We start from the raw sequence: 6,000 nt of genomic DNA, 5'->3' as shown, positions 1-6,000 counted from the left end.
ATGGCCGTGGCCGGTTTATGGCCATAGCACAAACTCCCATAGAGAACTGGGAGTATGCAACCGCACATTGTGCACTCGCATCGTAATCTTGCGGCGGGACCGCTGAAAGGAGGTCTGTCAGTCCCGAATGCACGATGGTGTCGGTCAGAGGCAACCTCGCCTCGTAATGAGGCCCAGAATGTGGAACTGGAAAGACAATATTGTATTTGAAAACCACTTGGAAAGCTTGAAGCTCGTTTTTTCACCCCTCTGTGCATTCCTGTATGTAGGTTCAAGTCTGATCGCAAAAAAACACGATGTAAATGAACGGTTTGATGATTACGTATCTGCACTGAAGAAACAAGCAATCGTTTAGGAGTTTGCAGTGTTACAGGGTGAACTAGGAGCAATCAAATAATCCTGCACACAAACAAGAGCACACAAGACAGATCAATGGAGAAGAATCTTTAAGAGACGTAATTGCGTTTGACAATATGGCAGTGATTTCCAAACATCCAAGTAAATCACTTACATTTCATTTCAAATAACTTTATTTCAGCTTAAGCCTTAAAAGTGAGCCAATATATAAAGAAATACAGATCATATATAAGCATAATAAAGTCATCAAGATAATCAATACCTAGCCTGTCCACATCCTTAACTACAGAGTCAATAAATCATTACACTAAAATTGCTAATACAAGATTCACGCTATAAAATAGAATAAAATCATTATAAAAATATGCACTCATTAAAACCACAAAATCACTTAGCATCAATAATGGTCCTCCTTTTTGCCTACATCAAGCCCAAGAATTTTGCAACTGCACAGGCATACAAGGGAGATAAATCAGTACGTAATATTCTTAAAGCAATCCTATGGCTCAAAGTACCCAGCAACCAGCCGCTGTCCGTGCAGGTTATAACGGTGGGGCCGGGTAAAGGGGGATTTTGAGGGACGATGCTGAGGGAAAATAAATAAATATTTAATTTTCCCTCGACATTGTCCCTCGAAATCCTCCCTTACCCGGCCCCACCGCCTCACCGCTGTTACCTGCACGGACAGCGGCTGCCAGCAACCTACACACTGGCGCAACCCAGAAATAGCAAAACCTAGTGTACTCTGAGCACACAAATAACACACGTGGGATGGTTTCTTTTTGGCCTACAAACTTTCACCATTACAGCAACTCAGTAGGTGATCAAAATATATTGAAGATTTCATAATATATCAGAGAATGTATATTACTACAAGGGTCTGCAGTATCTTCCGGTCTCCTGTGCCTAATCATGGAGGAGGAAACAACCAAAAACTGGTGCCAGCAAAGTGTTATCTGAGCAAAGCACAGAATTAATAATTTAATCATTAAATAAACACTCCGGAAGCAATGCAGTAAGTCAAAAACATGGGAAGTGGTTGATAACCACATAAAACAAAACATATATGTAGGGTGTGTAACTAGGTATAATACAACCTATTTTGTAAGTGAACTGGGAAGTAATCGGACTAGACAATCAAAGACTCACCACATCAAAGTGGTGCACATGAACACCATCAATATGCAGGAAAGATCATGTGTCACAACTTGAGATCCATTGTACATAGTTAAAACACAGAAAAACTGGACACCAAAGGTCCATTCTCCTAAGGAAAACAGACATCATCTGTAACGAAGTTTGGTTACATGTCATTGCACGGGAGGGGGAAAACAGTCTAGGGAGACCAGTTTCTCTTGCAAACTGGTTCTGGGAAATTGCTGGAAGATATAGTGGTCTACCAGGAGTATCAACAGGTGGGCACATATAACTAGTTTTTGGCTGGTTGTGATTAAAAATGTTCAGCACGAGGGCACCAATAGGAAAAGGGCGATCACGCCTGAAACTGGGAAGGATGTTTTTTTAAGGATGGCGCCTGCAAACTGTACTCCACTATATCTCCAGAAGCTTACTTCTTAGGGCAGTGATTGAAATGGTTCTGTAATCAGGGCAATCATTCTCGGTCAGGAGACTCCCTCAATGCATCAGGATGAAGGTGTAAAACTTGTATGTTGATCTTGGGCTTGAAAAAGCAGGAAAGTAAGAGAGGTCATGGGCAGTGCAGGCTCACCTACAGGTTCTGACCATTAGAAAGCTCCTCAGGTGGAGTCATGATGGTTTGACTGTCGGATTCCATGGCTCCTCACCAGAGTCTTTTTAGAGCACCCTTATTTGATAAAGCGTGTGTTCTACTGAAGGAGCAAAAGCTAAACACCGAGCATCTACAAAGGGCTTGCAATCCACTTTTAGTGAGCAGTTCAGAAAAGGAAAAACAGGCAGTGAGGCACACTTTTCCAGCAGTGATTATCCTTACTAGAGCACCATCCACCTGCACTAACTCCACACCACTTGACATCATTCATTCCATTCTTTATCCCTATGCCTGTCTCTTCACCATGACCTTAATCCTTTTGTGATGAACTTACACAGACTTAGGTCCGGATTACTCTGTGACAAACATGACAAATATCCTGTACGCCTTAATGCGAGTGCCAAAAAATATAACGCACTGTAGTAGTGTGAATAGAATATCAACAAGTTTGTGATAGAGTAACTTGTCCACCAAACTCTAAATCAGGTCCTAAGTCTTGCCTTAGTTTCCCGGTACCAATCAGAACCCTGGCTTCCACCTCTAAGTGAAACAAATGGAGAAACCCAGTTAAACTATGTGGGATGGTATCTCTGCACATAGGGTATACGTGTGGAAGGTTGCATACATACGAGAAGGATGTATAATCGATTGCCTACTTACATCTTTATACTAATAGTGTTCGGAATATAGTGGATCGAGGTGGCTAGGTTGGATAATGGTATCAAACAATCGCTACTTGAGGTTTTCATGCCTGTACCTGCTTGGTTGTTCATTACCCTCCTCTGCAACTATGGGCCTCAACCTCAGGCGAGGACAATAAGGCAATTAGCACTCTATGCATTCCTTCTGAGCGGTTTATTAACTCAGCCTAGGACAAATGGCTCCTCTGAAAGCTACAACAGCAGCTCTTTCAGCAAGAATCATTCTCACTGGTACTCTGTGCTTCCCCTCTCCTTCACCCCCAAAGTGACACTGTGCACCCAAATGTTGCAGAACTGTTGTGCACAACTGTTTTGGGCAGCAGTCATTGTGCACTTAGGAGGGTTGTGCCTTCCTCCCCTGCTCTTCAGCCCCGCCCCTCACACAAGCTGCCACAGCAGGAGGACAAAATAAAATGATAATAACGTTATGTTATTATCATTTCAGTTTTTCCTTTCTTTTCCTGCTTGAAGGCAGTGGGCGACGCTCCTCCGCCTTACCGGAAGAGCCGCCACTGCAACCAACACGGTTTGGTTGACAGAGTGTTTCTGCCCAAATGCTAGAGCAGAAGGATGATCATTCAGTTAGTTGGAGGGAGTTAGGCAGTGGAGAGCTTTGACCATCTTGACAATGTTTGTCTTTCTGTCTAATTGTGGCAGATAACATTTCTGCTTGATGACAATGATGAGAGGGAATTATAGTGACCAAGCGTGTCTGTGTTATTTAGAACTTTGTGACACAGACTCTGGTGCGATGGATGTCTACACTGTGCATCCCTCCCTGGAGGCCCCTGGACAGACTACCTCCAAGAGAGTTCTGTTAAACTGGGTCAGGAAGCATAAATCGCCCAACTGAGACTAAACACAGAGAAGTAAATGATTCACTCTCATCACTGTCATCAAGTAAAATGGGTATCTGCCAAAATTAGACAGAACAACATTTTCTATATTTCAAAAACACTGCAAAAGTAAAAGACACAACAGTGAATACTAAAACAACAAAGCATACATGGGAGTATAAAGCCTCATACACTGCCTCTTCACAGGGTGACCTACTTCGCAGAACACAGGTGGGATTCAAGACATGGTGCTGTGATGAAGTGCAGATATCCATCCTTCCCTCTCCAAGTGATGGCCTGAAGCCAGGGGAGCTTCCTCTCTGTCTAAGGTATACCCCCTGGGAAATCCACTCACACCGCCCTGTATTCCCTCAATGAGGGAGTTCCCACACCATAATACCATGTGTCCTAGTGGAGTGGGATGGGGTAAGAGGTGTGCTAATGGTTTGACTAAAGATGGAAGGGTGACACCCAACTCTACCTGGTACCAATGACCACACTCACCATAGAGTTGACTTCTGGGCAGAGAGTCACCTCCCTAAGGTTGATGGTGACAGGACGTGTCTTCCCTCCACTCCAACATGCCTCCATTTTGTACTTTGTTAGCTCAATGGAAAGGGATGTGGCAGAGCCAAAATAAATGCAAAAAGAACAATAAATGGACAGAATGTTGAACATTCACCCCAGTATATTAATCTGGGCCTAAATGCTCCCCATACCACTGCAGTTTAAATCCATCCATATGCAAATCAGTCTTGTCTTTGCTCCCCATGGGAACAGTCCAGCCCGAACTGCCAGGCCAGGTCCTCCCTGGTCAAGAAACAAGCATCCTGGGATTGGTTTTGGGGTTTTACCCCTGAGCAGCCAGGCTAGCTTGAATCTAGTGGAGAGTATGGGACCCACATCTGGGCATACCTGTCCCACTCGGGGCGACAAATGCAAAAAGAATAGTTGATGGACAGAATGTTGAACAATGGTAAACACTCACCCCAGTATAGATCTTTGGGCCAAAATCTATCATTTTTTGATCCCCATGCCATTCCAGTTTAAACCCAGCCATATGCAAATCAGTCTTGACCCTGCCTTATGGGAACAGTTCTGCCCCACCCCGAGCCAAAATGAAGGCTTGATCCGGACATAAAATAGCAAACAGGCTAAACTAATCCCAGCCATCTGTCACTCATACATAATCTATACAACTATTTCACTACAGTCGCTCACTGTCTATCCACACACTCTTTATGACTCCCAGGCACACCAGGGGGGAATTAAGGACATTCCAAAGTGGCCCGTCCACTGACAATAAAGCACTTACAAGAAAGAGCTCTGAGCTACAATCACACAGGGTCTGACTTGAAAATGTTTGTTGAAATAAGAAAAGTATTAAAGTAAAAGACCCATTAACAATCTAATATATTACTTCAGTTTGACAAGTGTAAATAAGTGGTTTGGCAATGTGAAATGGCCGGTGGGTGTGAATATACCCTTTATTGACGATTTCACAGCTGGTTGCTGTGGTGGAAATTGCAGTTAATCTGTGAGCCAAAGAGCGCTCTGACATTTCTGGCACGACGAGGAGGGGTTAGAACATTAGGAGGAAATACGAAAAGAAAATGAAGTTATATGAGAGTGGCTAAAGCTGAGAAATAAATAATATGAGTTTGCAGAAGGGTGGAGCAGATGGTAACAAGGCATTATCTAATGGCGGATAGTTTTTAGGTAGTCAAAGAAACAAAGACGCGTTGAGGGATGCAAGTTGGAATGGAGATTTGCGTGTTAAAGGTGGTATGAAAAATCCTAAAGAGAAGATAATGGTATAAAAGGGTTGTGGTATAGAACGGAAAAACATTACAATCAATAAAGCTATAGCTAATAATACATAAACTAAAATCAGACTAGTTACTGCTGAAATTGATCCAAAAACTAAAATAACAGCTTTCACCACCAATTCAACTGGATTATTGCCAGTTTGTTCTTAGTTATGAATGCATCATTGTGCACAATCATCGCCACTGAGGAACAGCGAGTAAAGCATCATTGTGCGATTAGAGGGGTCAAAGGAAGAAAAAACTTTGAGCAGGGTGAAGCTAGAAGAGACACATCTGTGGTGTGAAACAGAGATGAAGTTGGAGACATGACAGCGGGCTCTCTCAGGAGGAGAGGCTAACACACTGAAGCCATATTCAAGGGTATCAAGTTTGTTGTGTTGGAAAAGACAATGATTAAGTTGGGTAAAAACCAGGCACTCAACGATTTTTTAGGAAAAATGTTAAGGGGGACAGGATGACAGTTTGAAATGGATATAAAGTCAGCAGTAGCTTTTTAGTAGTGGAATGCATGTAATATGTAAAAGAAC

Source organism: Lissotriton helveticus, chromosome 4_1, assembly GCF_964261635.1.
Source record: "Lissotriton helveticus chromosome 4_1, aLisHel1.1, whole genome shotgun sequence".
Taxonomy (NCBI): Eukaryota; Metazoa; Chordata; class Amphibia; order Caudata; family Salamandridae; genus Lissotriton; species Lissotriton helveticus.
Note: the sequence above shows the minus strand (reverse complement) of the source record.